Raw genomic sequence first — 13,724 nt, forward strand, 5'->3', positions numbered from 1 at the left:
TGGAATTAAACTGAAAATCCAAGACTAAATCTTAAACCCCCATTCCAACACTTAAACTGGAGCTTTCTCCATAGCAGGAGGAAGGTATGTTTGCCATACCACAGAGCCAGGGAGATTTCTTGTCTAGAAATCATTCAGGACTTGGCAGTTCAAGGTTTCAGCTGTCCTTTAAATTAAAAAAGGCTTTACTCTGTCTGCCTTGGTTTCCTCCTTGATTTCCTGTTTCTAATTGGACACCATTGTGCATGGTCAAGCAACAAAACAGAGTTCATCCTCATTGATCCCAGCACAGCCAATGAATTCCTCACTAGACCAGAAGGTCTGTGGTGTATTCACACTATCACACCTGAACTCAAGTGCATTTGGCAATTACTGCAGTCATCTTTCTGAAATAGCCTCAAAAAGCTCAGTAAGGGCACTGCAGCAACAACCAGAGTTTGAATATAGCTCCACTGTGCACAGATGAGAGCAATACCCCACATGGAATTTCAGCCTAAGCAAGGAAACAACTGAGTTTGGCCCAAACAAAGATCTGCACATTTCCGCATCAATCTCCTTGAAGTGAAGGATATGAGGCACAAGTTCATCCCATGGTCAGATTCTGGGCCAGATTCTCAGCCCTTGCTGACAAGATTGCCTGAATTGGAAGTGTCTTTATGCTGTTGCTTCTGTTACGCTGAAACACGTTCTTTCCACAAAGATCTACTGTTTAAATGTCTTATACGCCATCTCCTACACTCTCCAGTGTAGCACTAAAATAATCCCAGAGTGGCTCCTTTTTATTAGTTTGATAGTGTTCCTGTTTGATAGCAGGAACATCTGAAAGGTGTCATTCCAAACAAAATCTAGTTTTTGTCCCAGAGGAGACTGGGAAGGTAAAGCATGAACCTATCTTTACCCTCAGCTCTTATGCAATGGACCATGATGAAGAATCCACCTGAAGCACAGATCCCAGTCTTTTCAGAGGATTATTCTGCAGTAACCTTCCCAGGACTGACAAATGCTTCAGTGAGACAGATGGCATGGGAGTCTGCTCCCAGGAGCTCCCACAGGGCTCAGGCAAACACAATGATCAGTGTGCTACAAATACAGTCGCTGATCAGTAAAAGCTGAGATAAAACAGCTGCTACAATGTTTCTACCAAGTCATGCACAGTCTAGTCACAGAGACTTCTGTATCTCCCCGGGCAAAGTCCCGACTACCAGACAGGAGCAGATCTCCCATCACACCAGCACATCCCTAGTTCAGTGTGAAGGTCCACCCACAAATCTAGCTCTCACCCACCCAGCCTTGTAACGTGGCTGTACGATACTGAGACCCTCATTTCTATGCAGCAGTAGGATAAGGCACATGCTACAGTGTTCAACCAGCCTAGAACAGGAAAGCCTTCCTAGACCTCACATAATGGATGCAGGACCTTCCTCATGCAGTGCAAGACTGCTGACTCTGGTAGATATGAGGGCAGAAAGTCACACATTGTACCCTGGGACAGCAAGGGGAAAGTCTTGCTTGGATTGCTCTGCCAACCTTACAGATTGCTTCAGCTTCCCCTCAATACCCATAACCTCTGGGGAAGCACCCAAAAACAAGCACTCTGGCCTAGCATTGTCTGGATAATGTGGAGCTATTTAAAAATTAGAATTGTAAAAAAATGTATTATGAAGCAATCCCCTGTGGAATAACAGCCACAGGGTTAACTTCCCGCTGCCTACTCTCATACCTTACTGGTCAGCCTGGTCTTTTTGAGGCAGGGGTGCTCTGTAGTTCTTCAGCACTGCCCTACCCAGCAAGGAGACCCATTCACACCATGAGGATGCATTCAAGCCCAGCTTCCCTCTTGCTTCTCTAGTGCAAACATATTAGGAGCTGGCCCTAAACTGAATCTGAACTTGAGCACTCTGGTGTCTACAACAATCTACTCAACAGAGCACAAATTAAATAAAAGAAACACAGAAGGGACAAAAATGGAAAGAAAGTCAAAAATAAAGCTCCCTTTGCTCTGCCCTTAACATATAAAGTGAGATGCAAGATGTTAGCATAGAAAGATCCTGTTCCTGAGGTCATGAGACTACCGTGTTACTCAACAGTGTACCTCCTCCCAGAAGCTCTTCACATATTTCCCCAGCCAGTGAGACTGAGCAAGAGCACCACATTCACCTAGAGAGCATCCCCCACCGTACACCAACCACCAGCCTGAAAGGATCAGAGAGGAGAGGTTTGTTTTGGCCAAGAGACTCATTGCCAAGAGGGATTCAAGCACCTCTTGGTGGGCGAGAAAGGGGGAACCCTGAACAAAAGGATCAGACAGAGAAGAGGCTCTGGAAGGGCAGAGCCTGAGGCTCAAGGTGATTTCTGCCAGCAGGGCGTTTTGTTGATAAGGGTTACAGAGCTACTCAGTCTGCTGGGCATGAGCCTGCAAATCGTAAAGCATTCCCTGTTGGCCCTGTGATAATGCCTGTACTATTTAGTTATACAATAAGCTTTAGGTTGTTTTCCTAAACCAGGCAGTGGCTGGAAAAGCTAAAATAAACTACTGTTGTCTCACACTGCAGTAGAGCAGCCTCACACATAATTTCCTTCTCCCTCCTGGTACTTTCCTTCTTCCATTCAGCTGCACAGATGATACTGATGCCATCAATGCAACATCAGGGCACTCACAGACCACGAAGGGAACAACTTAAAAAAGGTTCAAACTCCAGCCACTTTGATCAGGGGAGTGGCTTCACCAGAGCCAAAATAAATGTTTGCTGATAATCCCGTGCCCTCTGTTTGCTTGTGTGGCTCCCATTTTATTAGCCTTCCTATGGTAAATTTTACAGCTGGGGTTAGCAGAGTGATAAAATGCACAGATTATATTCTTTACTGTTGTTGATTTGCTTCTCTCCAATTTAATGCACTTTACCTTGAAAAACCAAGTACTTTGATCCAGGGTGCTCTCTTGCCCCTTGGAAAGATTCATCTCCTTCTACTACTCAGCAATCATCAGTTCAGAAAACAACAGCCTGTTCTAGGGCAGGAAGAGAGCGAATCATAATCAGATTTCCCTACTGAATGCATGAGGTGTTCTTTACAGGAGCACTCAAATCAGAGATCCTCCTCAATCGCTGCACCACTGTGCTGACAGCAGTTTACCCCTCCCTCACTGCAATGCTCTGCCTGGAGCTCCAACAGGACCCCTCAAGTGTTGAAACGCTAATAAGTACAGAATCAACACTGCTGAAACTTACTGGCACCCTATGATTTGATTTCTTACCCCGTCATCACTGAAGTAGAAACTTTGGTGTCTATGCAATAGGTTTTGATTCAGCCCCAAAAGCAGTGCCATAACTTTCATCTGTTCTTTCTCCCTGATTTATTCAAGTTATGCCCCAGCTATTTCTCACTCTGAAAGCCAGGAGAGAAGCCAGCAGAAGAAAGAGGCTTGCTTTGCCTTTATTTTTTTCAAGTTCAAACTCCTCAGACTGAAAACTAGACTAATCTGCATCACTTAGCTGGAGACACCTTTGTTCTATCCAGATAAAAATCAAAGATGAACCAATTTATTAACTGTGGCACAGCAAAAGCTGAAGAAGCTGTCAGTAACTCTCTAGTCCCAACACGGAATTCCTATTGCTTTGCAGCAGGCTGAAAAAATACTGTTCAGTCTTTAGTGTTGAATTTTATGAATGGAAAACAGTTTTGCCCCAGAACTTGTATTTATTATTCATAGCTTGGATTGCTCCCTAAAAATAGGAAAGCAACATCAAATTCAAGGTCTCCCTGGATGTTAGGGAACTGCAGACCTAGATCAGGAACACACAATACTTTCCATTTCTAATTCTTTTGTCAGCATCTCCAAGAGTGAACACATGACAAGAACCACGAGAGTTCAAAAAAACGTTAGTACCTTCAGTAGGGTGATGAGTACAAACAAACAGGCCTAGAGCCACTACTGCAATGAGCTTTGGTACAAGAGGTGGCAAGCAAACAACACTGCAGGATTTTTTCACCTGCAGGTCACTGCTGCTTGTTCACACAGTCCACTATAATACTGTCTACAACATCAAACTGCTCCCATTGGCTGGCAAAAAAAAGCAATGTGAACACAAACCCCAAGTACAGCCAAGGTAAGAAACTTAGACTCAAGTAGACTCTTAGATATCTCTAGGTTTAGCCACACCAGAGTATTCTGTGACAAAAAAAAAATTATAATCCCTGTAATAATGATTCAGGGAAATATTTCTATGTTGGCTTGACTGAAATAACAAGCTTTCTGTGCAGAACTTCACAAAACTGATACCACTGTCAGTATTGGGAGGTATTTTCTCTTTCTGGGGTTTAGCTGTCCAGTAGGATGAAGCCCCAAACACAGGTGAGACAGAGCTAACAGACAAATATTAAATTTTGAAGTTTTTCTGCTTGAAGTCAGAGGATGCAGCCAGATCAAGCAAAGCACTTTTATCTGGAAAGAGAGGTGGCTAATGGATGGTTTAAATGGAGGAACCTTCCAGAAACAGACTGGGGCCACACAGCAGAGAGGACTGGTAAGATAAAGACTCTGTATGAGCTATTTGAAAGAAAGTCCAAAATTATTAAGTTTGTACCCTCTTGATATGGGGGCTCCAGCAGCAAAACTGGCTTAAGGAATTCCTGTTTGTGTCAAGACACTGCAGTTGTGCTGTAGCTTTATGTACTTATTTTAGGCTCAGAAAATTCTCTGGCCTGGTTCATAACACAAGTCCTTCAGCTGGACTGAAGGGTTAAGGTGCCAGAGGGCAGCATTCCTTATATCAAAGGCACCGCTAAGGTTTCTGCATGGCCCCACCACAGGCTGAAGTTCTGCTCAGTTGGCACTACCACAACACCAGGTTTTTCCACCACAGCGATTTCAAGATGTTCCTGCCTCCTCTCCTTCCTCAGTAGTAACTACGCCCACAGGAAACACCGCAGAACGAGATGAAAGAGAGGAGGATGGGGAACACCACGAAATACAGATATAAATCCAAAGAATTTGCCAAAGTGGTACATCAGAGGGAAGATTAGAAAGCCAGTCTGTTGTATTGCATAAATGATTATATTTTGTACCATCTAGAGCAAAAAAAAACCCTAACACCCATGCTGTTACTGGAACGTCTGCAAAGATAAATTGTTTCCTTAGAGAGGGAAAATGCTGCCTGTACGTATAAGGTCCTGCACAACTCTAAGTACTCTTGAGAGCATCTTGAAGCAGCTGATGTGCCTCAGGAAGTGCACCCTGATGAGGAAGATGTGCCCCAGCCACACTGGGAGCTATCACAAACACAGTATCCATGGCAGAGCAAAGCACCAAGGCCACTGTGCTCATGTCCATGTCATCTCAGCTGTGCATTCTCACTCCCTCCACTGCACCCACACTAGGCCCATTCTGCCCTGCTACCCACATGTATACAAAACACAGCAATAGAAAGCTGCTCAGCTCTGCCTTGAGCTTTCTTCTTGAACTGGCTCTGCCGGGGTCATAGGAGTGACATAGCCAGGACTGGGGAAACAAGGGGAGAGGAAGGTTAAGAGATGCCTAAATTGTCGCGAGACTGCCACTCACATGCAAGGCACTCCTGCTCAGCTTCCTAGAAACTCAAGTGCAGCAGCAAAAATAGGTCTGTAAACCCAATCTTTTAGGGAAACCAAGGTTCTCTCCAAAGCTGAGACCCTGTTCTACTGGCATCCCTAAGGGCAGCTTTTTCCACAGTACCCCAAGCTACATATAGCTCCTCAGTCCCAGGCAAGTCCAGCTGATACCTCCCATGTCCAGGAGGGGTCTAGAATGCCATCCTCACATCATCCTGGCTCAGGGGATAGTTGCAAGAGCACCCAGTGTAGAGCCAGCAAGGCTACCTTCCTACCTCCATGCTGCCTTGTGCATTAGGTGCTGTGATAATTGGTGTTAATTGATCAGAGGCCAAGAGGATGGGACAATGGCAACCCCCTCATACCAGGAAATCCTGGCCTATTTCCTAAAGAGAAAGATTCACAACAGTGCTACAGGTACTTTCATTTTAAAATACCTTTTTAATTGTTGCCTTTAGTCAACTTTCTATGAAATTTAAGTATCAACATTTGGACAATTGATCTGACCTCCTTGCCCCCCATGACTCCAAACATTTTGTGTTCTGAGGAGTCCCCCACCCCCGGAGAAGAAGGTGAGATCAGGATTTCTTTTCATCGAACAAACAAAAAAAAAGAAAAAAAAAAAGAAAAAAAAGAGAGAGAGAGAGAAAAGTTGATTTGTAGTGTTTGTCTGAAGTGGAAAAATCCTGCCTGGATCAAAGACTGCTCCTGGGTGCTGCGATGACTAGATATAGAGTTGTAGAGCTGCAGCTGATTTTCCCCTTTGCAGCCCCGCAGCCTCCATGGCTTGGCGAGAAATCCGTTTGTGGGACTCCACGGCTGCTACTGGTAATTAGTAGGTGAGGGACACGTCAGTGTAAAGCTGGGACACCCCTCCCTCCCAGGGCCAGCCAGGAGGTGGCACTGTTAAACTGCTGAGCCTTCCCACCAGACTGGATTTTGGTTGGTTTGTTTTTTTTTTTTCCTGTTCCTACCTCCCCCAGTAATCTTTTTTCCTTCCTTGAGGATGGCGATACACCATTGCAAAAACTCGGCTGAAAAAAAAAAAAAAAAAGAGCTCGTTAAACAGACGATGGCTTTATGATTGCACGCATATTTCTCCCATCAGAACTTTAAAGGGATGGCTAGCTAAGATGGAGAAGTTTACTCGGTGTAAGGTGATGTTATACAACTTTCTCCCTCTAGCAACTGCCGGAACTGTTCTGGTTTAACCCTCTGACACCTTGACCCAGCCCATTCAAAGTCCCCTTTTTTAATTTCTTTTAAACAGCCTACACCCTTAACGCAGAGCAATGCATAACACCTCCCGAGCTCTGACCCGGCAGGCAAACAACAAAAGCGCTTTATCTCGAGGGACTCGTTATCGCCTGACTCCCGCTCCCTGAGCAAACATCAGCGGTGGCTGGGGACAGCCAGCGCTCCTCTGCCCAGTGCCCGGGCTGCCGGACAGTGAACTGCCCTCAGCAGTTTGCACCACGATTTGCTGAGCTGAGGGGACACAGCCTTCCCTGATAGGACTCAACAAGCCCATAATCCCCAGGGAGGAGGCAGCGATGCTGCAAGGTTTTCCAGAATGCATCTGTCGGCACTTTCATGTCCCAGCAAGGCCCCACGGGAGCACGGCTCGCTCACTAAAGGGAGATGACTAAACAAGCTGCTGCAGTTCACAGCAGGGCTTTGACTCTCTGTGAACCTGGAATAAAATTCAAAGTGGGAGAAATATTGCTAAAATGTCCTGAAATTATCTCCACTCACAGTCTGATAATGCAGACACCAGTTTTCTTCGTAGACACCTCTGCACTGACAACACTCAATTCAGTGCAAAGCCCCATCATTCGGGAATTACGGATATTCCTGAAACTATTTCATTGCTTCTTTTTAGGAGAAAGATGACAATGAGAATGTATTTTCCGGATTTTTACCTCTCAAACTTGTTCAGCAGCACCGGAAGCAACAGGTGGGAAGTAACTAGTCAGCTGTGACCTGTTAGCTCTCCCTGAGTCGCATCTGGCCATGGTTGGAGGGAAATCAGTGGTCAGAGGCTCAGCATGGGAACTGCTCACCTATACCAATTCTACTTTCAGGGCTTCAGCAAGTTCACGAATGAGTGCTGCTCCCTTGAGCAAGGAGGTCCACGACACTTCAGCCTGCCTTTTTCAAATAACAGCCCGGATGAGTCATAGCAAAGATTGCAGTGTCTGTGTCTTTTTTTAGTGATTTAAAAGTTCTCATGGCCACTTTTTTCCTCCCTGAAACTTGGCCCTTCTCTACCACAACTGCAGAGACTGCCAGCAAATAAGGCTTTGCCAGCTCTGTGCTCTGGAACACCAGTGCCCCAGTTTCTAGCTGGAGAGGCCACAGCTTCTTCTCAACACATGAATACTACACACCTGATCTTTCCTGACTATCACGGGTGAAAAAGCTGACGTGTACCTGCAGCCAGGTCAACACCTCTCAGAAACGCTGCCTTTGCTGCAGGCACCCAGACAAGCCTGTGCCCACCCTGCTTCCCAATGCCAAGGCCACCAGAAAGATGGTCCTGAGCTGGTGGTACCAGAGCAAACCACTTTCCAAGATCTCCTGGGATTCATTAGAGGAGCTACACACAAACACTGATTTTTCTGGAAACCAAGCCAATTGCCAGCTTTCCTGAAGGTCTGGCAGCCTCTCCTTTACTACAGAGAGAGCTCACACCTGGTCTTCTGGTACAGGAAAGACCATCACAAAACACAGATGAGGCTGCAGTGCCTCAGCTGCTGCCTCTGCCAACATCAGCAGTGTAAGAGTAGCCTACTGCCTGCTTTGAAGGGCCCTCCAAACAGGAGGCAAGGACCAGGCCATAAGCCTTACGAATTGCCCCACTGGGACCTTACTTGTCAGAGCAAGTCTAGAGTCACACACCAACACAGTCCAAGTGCTTTGAAAATGGAAGGTTTCCAGTTAGACAGTCATCTGGATTTGTAGCAAAGCCACATTCCTAGGACTTTACCATGTGAGGAGATATTTATCCCTGAAGTCTTAATGGCTTAAGTATCATCTGTCCATAGTAAGAGGTGATTTCAACCTACATTGACAAGACAGAGCTTCCTCCTCATAACTAAAGCAACACTAACCCCAGCACAGTACTACTGTTACCCCTTCTGACCTCAGCAGCCAGCCAAAAACCTAGGGAGTGGTAAGTTTCCATTACAAGCAGATTTGGTAGATGAATAAGGTGTTCCCTCCATCCCTTGCAAAGAATGTACAAATTCCTTTTTCCTGCCCCCCCCCCACACACAGAGCAGAGATCAAACAAGTAGTGTATTTGTTCACATTCTCATGTCACTTTTTGAAATTCATTTAAACTCAGTTTAAAAGCCTCTTCAAACTTTGATAGTGGCCCTGACAGTGCCCTGTTCCTGCTGCAGGACTCAAGGACACTGCCAGATGTGGGCCTCTGATCCTTTCTGTGCCAGAAATTACTGCCCTGCAGAAGGGACAGCTAAGTACAGCATATGCTGCTCCCAAGCCACCTCCAGTAACAGGCTGGTGCACTAGCAAACCTGACAATACCAGGCATTAATAGATCTGCTCATCCCCTGCAGCAGATATACAGACTGTTCATTAACAGCTTCAGCTGCCAACGCAAGACTCAGCAGATTTTTTTTTTTCTTGGAATCACCCTCAGATCACTGTCTCTTACATATTTACAACCCCTGTCTGCAGCTGTGCTTCTCCCTCAGACCAGCATGACCATCCCTACCATCCTACAGCAAGAAAAAAAAAATCACTGCTGGGGGGATGAGGGGTTCTGGGTTTGTGTTTCCCCAAGTAGCTCACTTCATAGTCAGGAAGGAGGCACATAGGAAAGGGGAGAGCTGGGTGGTGTGTTCAGCAGTAGTTAGACATTAGGACAGCCTTTCTCTATCATTAAAAGGACACCATCATTTTTCCCCTCCTCAATCCTTTCATAATTGAAAAGTCAGTAGCCAGCTGAAGGCCCTGCTGCCCATCATGAGTGTGTGTTTGAGGCAGTATTTCTACCTTCAGGTACCATTAGCTGTTTTCTAGTTCTACCATAAACAGGGAGAGGGTGAGTGAGTGTGAGGGTGTGTGCAGATTCTCCCTCCAACACCAGTTTCAGTGAGGTTTAGTCTATTTACAGTTTCAGCTCCATTTATTTGTGTCTGCAGCAGCCCTTGCTGAATTCAATAGGGAAGAGCACTGACTAAGGTGGGAATTAAAGTCCTTCTCTTTCCAAGCAGCCTTGAAGTATTGCTTTCTGCCCTTTAACACTCCTGCATCTTGCAAGGAGGGGCTGAAATGGCCCCTTCTACTCACTTTCACCAAAGTGAAAATGGGGGATGATGAGCAAGGTCTGAAAACTGTACTCCAACTTGTGTTGCCCCAAGTAAGACCAATCAATATTTTCAAGAGGTTTAATTCTGTCTTCTTTTGGGGGATTTTAAGGCTGCTTGCAAAAGCATCATTACTAAATTGAGTTTCTGCTCTTTTTCAGGGGAGTTGCTTGTGACTTGAGAAATACTTGATCTTTTCCACGAAGGAGAGAAATTAGCTGTGCTTCCTTTCAGGTATGGGGTGGGATTTCCCCTCCCCACCCAATTCCAGCCCCACTCTCACCACAGCTTTAGGAATACAAAATAAACATGGTTTTCTTTGGTTTTGCAGAGATCAAGATATTTTCAAGGCTGAGTACCTTGTGCTCTCATGACTTTCATGAAAAAGAAGAGTACTGACTGCTTAGGAAAACAATTGTCCTAAACACTTGGGCACTAAAAGTACTTACTGCATTAGTTTCCTCATTACCAGGATGCCTTTCAGGCAGGTCAAAACCTCTGTCTTAAGATTTAATAATAAGGACTTGTTTAGTGCATCCTAACAAAAAAGGGAACTCCCTCTTCTTTTTTTCCTACGTTACAAAAACATTTTAAAAAAATCTTAATCATGCATACTCTCATTCTGCACTAACATCTGACACAGAAGACCTTGAGCTATTTTGCCAGTTGATTGAGGTCGGTAAAGGAATAAGAAAGCAAGCTACATGATGAAGAGTCTGCTAGATACCCAGATTATTCCCACCTTAAGTGTCAGTGTTGCTAATAAAAACACAAAAGTGATAGTCCCATGAATACTCCCTTAAGTAATGTTCAATATTCCAGAGCTTGAACTCCATGACAGAGTAATTATTAGCTCTGTTTTGTTTCCAGGGGAAGCTGAGGCCAGTAGCACAGCTGAGAATCTCCTACACTTCCCGATTGCCAGCCCAGCATCCCCACCAGAAACTAACTGTCCCTTTCGTGTTTCTAACATACCACTGGATCCTCAAGCAAGAGGCTGCCCCAAGAGAAACCAATGAGCCAGTCCATGACTCACCTGCTCCCAGCCTAGTTTCATCCCTCTCCCTCCCCCAGCAGGGAAGGAGAGGGGCTGTGCCAGCTCCCCACCCGCACAGGCTGGGGCAACTCGAGACCTCAAAGCCGTGTGAGTGCACAGGCCTGCTCCGGCTGAAGCCCAGGGGAGCCGCAGGCACATCGTCAGGGGGCTCTGCCAGCAAACACCAGTGTCTTTCCCAATCGCTGCTGAAGCGGACAGCACCAGGTGTGCTGCCTAACCAGACCGGGTGCGGCTCTTATCCATTGCAGCCAGTCTTCTGAGATCTTTCACCTTGAGTCAGCCGCTGGCAGGGCTCCCAGGCAGGCAGTCTGCTTTGCATCTCCCATCGCAGGGCAGCCCTGGCAGCAGGGAGAGGATGGGCACGCAGTGGTACACCTCTGTTCTAGGACAGCATTACACGTCCTTTTTGCTAATATGCACTTCTGTAGGGGGGGAATAAACAGTGTCTAGAAGCACTTGAATCAAAACAGGACTTGAACTGTTTGGATAAACACACACAAACCCATATGAATGCACTTATGCGAGCTGACAACCGGTTTTTATCTGGTTAGCTCTCATCAATTAATTGTAGACCAGCATGGCCAAAACCATGGTTTCTCTGTGATTTAGTCCAGTCAATTTTCCAAAACAATTTTAACTAATCCAGTCACAACTGAATATGTAGAAACATATTTCATGATGTGGGACACCAAAGTACAGGCAGGACACTCAGGCAGACAGTGCACATAAATGAAGCCCTTCCAAAACCATTATAGAAACTTGCTGGGAGTTCTTACACTATCCATGCCCACCCAGCCCTCTTGCAGGGACTGCTGTACTCCCCGGTGATGCTGGAGGAAAGGGGTACATGCCTGGGTCTTATTTGCTTTAGGTTAGAAAGGGGTACTTTAAGTCTAAGCTGCTGAGGAAGGTTTGTGTTTAGACCCCGGCCTGCAAAAGGAAGGTAACAAACAGCTGAGGAGCAGTAGCATCTTAAACAACTGCAGCTGTTTTCCCAGTGAACGTGATTCAGAGCCACAGTTTTCAAGAGCTGAAGCTCAGAACATAGCAACAATTCTTGCAAAATATTTTGCTGCCTTTTTTTTTTTTTCTTCTCCCCCACACTGCTTTTTAACCTCTTGGTGCCTATGCCCGAGTTCCTCCCAAAAATAGGTTTCAGGGTGGAACATACTTGCCACTTGATCCATGGCTTGCTAAATTTAGCCAAACACAGACTGCCAGTATAAGATGGTTCTCTTGAAATGTCAGTAGCCACACATAAAGTTGCCAATGTCATCCAGGAAGTGGGACACCACGGCAGTTATATTTTTTACTTAAAATAATAATAAAAAGAAACTTTTATACTCTGTGGAGATGCAACCATAAATTTGATTCCGAAAAGCAGAGAGAGTAAAGAAAGGACAGACTTCAGCAAAGCAGCACTTGAGCCAGAGGGTGGTTGGACACTGGAACAGACTCTCCCAGGGAAGTGGTCACAGCACCAAGCCTGACAGAGTTCAAGAACTGTTTGAACAATACTCTCAGGCACATGATGTGATCCTTAGGACTGTCCTGTGGAAGGAGTTGGATCTAATGATCTCTGTATGTCCCTTCCAACTCAGGATATTCTACCATTCAGCTGAGTAACCCAGGGCAGCCCTTAAGACAAAGGAAGGCCAAATGAACCCCATTACTTCCAGTTTGCAAACAACCTCCACAGAAAAACCTGCATAGGCTCTGTTAGGACTTACAGCTTGGAAGTGACCCCAGTTGTAAATAAGACCCTCTCTATCAGCATATAAGACTGGTCATCTGCTTTATGTTCAGGCCCATGAACCACTTGCTGGGAGCTCAGCTAAACTAAACTGAGCTGAGCTAAGCTAAGGGGAGGAGGCATCTAAACGTGTGTGTAATTAAGAGCTCGTTAGCATGCAAAATCATCATGATTCCTACCCAAAGTCCACAGCAAAGCTCAGTAGAAGCAGAGCCTGGCTGGTCCAGGGCTGTTGAGGTTCTCATCCCAGGATGTACGAAAAAAGGAGAGGCCCAAAACCTAGAGGAGGTTAGGAAGCATCTCTGGATGTAGGGTGCTGAGAGGAAGCTGGGATATAGGTACACCTGGGTTCAAGAACTGTCTTGCTGTGTTTGTAGAGGTGATATTTCATGGCTGACTGATCTGTCAGTCAGTAAAATGTGATATTGCACCCTCCTGGTAAACACAGTCCCCAGCTTTACAGATGCCTTTGTGGAATAACCTGTTGTATCTCAAATTTAGCTAAATATCAGTGCAACATAGAACTATTTTCATGGCAAAGATTCCTGAACTTATCCTCTCAGAGACTGAGGCAAAGGAATTATTAACTGTGAAAGAAATGTATGAATATGGAGAAACAGAGTTGTTATTCAATATCATGCAATGTTTTCCTATTTGAAGAGCTGCCTGACTTTCCAGATAGATAAGCCTCTGGCTGTGATGGGATGGTTGTGGAAAGGGAAAATGCAGGGTTTGGACAGCTGTGAGACAAGAAGGTGTTCACTATGTGACCAGTGGTAAGATGTTGCAGTGTTTTGTCATCAGTATTTTCTAGAATTCTCCATAAACTAAACTGTTCACCTACTTGCCCAAAGTCATGGGTGATTATCTTCATATCCAATGTAAATTTGCAAGATATGGGTGTCACTGATACTAGGACAGTGTAACTGGCACCCTTTCTGGCATTCAGTGATCTGTAAAATATTCCTAACTATGTGCAGAGAATTATTAT

This window comes from Myiozetetes cayanensis, unplaced genomic scaffold (genome assembly GCF_022539395.1).
Source record: "Myiozetetes cayanensis isolate MyiCay16 unplaced genomic scaffold, myiCay2020 scf1, whole genome shotgun sequence".
Lineage (NCBI taxonomy): Eukaryota > Metazoa > Chordata > Aves > Passeriformes > Tyrannidae > Myiozetetes > Myiozetetes cayanensis.